Below are 3,255 nucleotides of genomic sequence, written 5' to 3' on the forward strand. Positions count from 1 at the left end.
CTGCAGGAGCCCTCGGCCGAGCTGCGTCTCCTCCTGCAGCTCAAGCGCGTCCTCCAAGGCCGGGCGCCGGCTGCCGCCCGCCCCGGTGCCCCGTCCAGCCGTGCCGTGTGCCTCTGGCCAGGGGCAGCGCGGGCTTTTCTCCTCCTGCGGGTCTGCTCCTTTTCAGTCGTGTTTCGACGCGTCCTTCCCGAGGCACGTGGGGCCGCTCCCGGCGCGGGCTCCTCACCCCCGCTCGGGGAGGGGAAGCAAATTTCAGCTGCTAATTGAATTATCCTTTCCCCTCCCGTGACCCGCCGGCCTCTGCCCGCTTCGGCTACGGAGCTTTAATTAAGACGGCGTTAAATTTAACGGGAGCTGGCAGGAGCGGTGGGAGGGAGGGCGCGCGGCCGCGGCTGGCTCGGGAGGCGAGCGCCCCGCTCCCCACGGGAACCGCCGCGCCGGACCCCGGCGGCGGCGCTGGGGGGGTCTTTGCTCGGGAGGGCTGAAACCTTCGTGGAGGTGGAGGTGGAGGTGCTGGTGCCCCTAGCAGGTTCTGCTGGGCGGCGCGGCCTTTCCTGGCGGGCGCGGGGGCCCTCGGGGTCCYGAGCGGCCCCGGGAGCGAGGCTGTTTTGCCGGAGGTTTCTCCCTGCCCGGGGCTCCTCTGCTGCTTCCTGGCCCCGGAGAGCCGCGGCGTTCCCCGAGGTCGCTGCCTCCGGCTCGCAGAAGGCCGCGAGACGAGACGCGGCGTTTTGTGTTTTGTCTGCTCCCAATCAGTGTCTTTTGTTAGTGTCTTCCAGGGGGGAAAAAGAGATAAGATCGCTTCCCTGGCTGCCGCCAGACCTGCTATCGCGTGTGGCTTTTACAGCTCCCGTTGCATCCTTGAGCGAGCCGAGCCGGGGAAAACAGTCCGTCCAGGGGAGATGGGTCTGCGCGCAGGCAAGGCCGAGGGAAGCGGCTGCTTTTCGGAGGGCATCTCTGCCGGCGGTGGGGCGGGAACAGGGCTGCCCCGCTCGCCGGTTTTCCTCCTGGGAGGCCGATGGCATCCCCTCGGCTCCCGCCTGCCCCGGGAGCGAGCGAGCGGCCGCGCCGGGTGCTCCCTGCTCCCTTCCCGGGGCGGGAGAGGGTTTTGGGGGGGCGCTGCGGCGAGGCGCCACGGTCCGGGGCGAGCGCCGGGAGGAAACGGCGGTGCCGGGGGACGCTGCGTGGCGTTCCCGGGCTCGGTGCCGTTCTCCCGCCCGGCAGCGCTTCGTTTCCGCCATCCCCGAGCCCGTCGGGATGCCCGGCCCCGCGGCTCTGCCCGGCTCCCGCGGCGGGGAGCGAGGGGACGGCTCTGCGGTGGGGGCCGGGTGCTCCGGTGAGCCCTGGCAGCCCCCCGCGGGGCTCGTCCGGGCGCTGCCGCTGCCCGGCGCGGGCGGCGGGGCCCGAAGAGCCGAAGGCGCGGTGGCAGTGCGCAGGCTGGGATTGCAGCTCTGCTGCAAAAGCTGCGCGCTTTCGCTCCGGTGGCTGCGGTGCCGCGTGTTGTCCCGTGCACGCGGGAGCGGGTGGCGTCGGGCTCTTGGAAGAGGGTTTCGTCCTGCAGCGGCGACGGCCCCGACCGTTGCCACGGCCGCGGGAGGCCTGCGGGGGCCGCGGCTCCCTCCGGCAGGACGGTGCCGGGCGCGTGCCGGCTTTGCCGGGCAGCTGCCGGTTCGGCAGCAAGCGCGGAGCGCGGGGAGCGCGAGGCTGGCGTTAGTGTTGCAAACCGAACCTGGAAGCTGCCGGAGGGTTTGCTGGAGTTCCCCTTCCCTTCGGCGCCACGTCTTTCCCCTCGCAGACTTCCGCCGCGCGGCCGGCCTCGCGCGGAGGCGTATCTTGGGTTTCTTCGGTGGTTTTTCATTTCGGTCCCGTTTTGCCCTAAACGCGCCCGCGGCCTCGGCAGCGGCGCGGCGGAGAGGGCGAGGGCGGCGCGCGCCTGCGGGGAGTTCGGGGAGGACGCCGCGCCGCCGAGCGGGGCTTCCCCCTGCGCGGTTCGATCCTCAGGCTGATCGACGTCTGCCTGCTCCTGCCGGCGTAACGCTCGGGGCGAAGCCCGGCGGGAGGCCCTGCGGGTGCCTCTCCCTCTGGCCCGGGGAGAGGAGCCGCAGCGGCGCAGCTCACGTCCGCGGGCGCCGCAGCCCGATTTGTGTGTGCTGCGGGCGCAGGCTGGGACTGCGGCTTCCCCCACCTTCCGTCCCGCTGTGCAATTACTGCCGGCGAATATTAGTCAAGTACGAATTACAAACCATTCATGTCTTCGAGAGCTGTCAATCAGCTGCTGCTTATTATCCTAATCAAACGCGCTAAAAATAGGGACAAAACTTATTAGCGGGGGGGTGGAGGGTATCGAGATAAACGCGCGCCGCGGCGCAGCGCGGTCGGAGCACCGGGGCCGGTCCCTGCGAGGGCACCTGCCTCTGGGAGCAGCCGAGGTGCCGCCCGCGCCGCTCTGGGGCGCGTTTCGCCCCCGGGCGGGCCGGGAAGCCCTGGCTCCGGCCGTCCTGCGCGACGAGACCCCGCCGGGGTGCTGCGGGGGGTCGCTCTGGCGGGAGCTCACGCGCTCGCTGGGTGCTTTCTCTGCCGCACGAGGGGATTGCTCCAGCGCGAGGGGATTGCTCCAAGCAGCCCGGGTGCGGTAAGGCGCCTGTGCTCGCTGCTGGGGACGGAGCAGACGGCCCGCGTCCCCGCGGGCGGCAGCGCGTCACCGTGACTCGTCCCGGCACGGAGCCGTGGGGCTGGAAACTCCGGGGCGGCGGTGGGGCTGGAGCGACTGGGAAGCGACCAGGAAGCAAGGGCAGCGGAGGCCCGGGCGGGCCGGGGCGCTGCCGGGCAGCCGCGCCGTGCTGGCGGCTCTCGCCGCCCCTCGCTCCGGGCCGCTCCGGCCGCCTCCTCGCCCTCCCCGGGCCGCTTCGATGAAGTGGAGCAGAGAATCGTCCCCTCTTCACACACGAGAGGTCAGCGCGAGGCGGGGACGAGCCGGCCGCCCCGGGCTGGGGGCCCGGCCCCGACGGCTGCCTGGCGAGGAGGACGAGGAGGAGGAGGACGAGGAGGAAGGGGGGGAGCTGCTCCGCACCGCGGCGGCTGGCCGGCTGCTCCTCCTTGGGCCGGGCCCCCGGGCTCCCCCCCGGCCAGGGCCTCCGTGCCCCCGCGGAGCAGGAAGGTCTTTTCCTGCTTGGGGAAGTGCCGCTGCCGGGGGAAACTCTGAGCGGCGGCTGGCGCGCGTTGCTCACGGTCGCGTGGGCAGTCACGAGCCGCGGGGCC

Source organism: Rhea americana, unplaced genomic scaffold (genome assembly GCF_003343005.1).
Source record: "Rhea americana isolate MKP2758 unplaced genomic scaffold, rheAme1 scaffold_4, whole genome shotgun sequence".
Taxonomy (NCBI): domain Eukaryota; kingdom Metazoa; phylum Chordata; class Aves; order Rheiformes; family Rheidae; genus Rhea; species Rhea americana.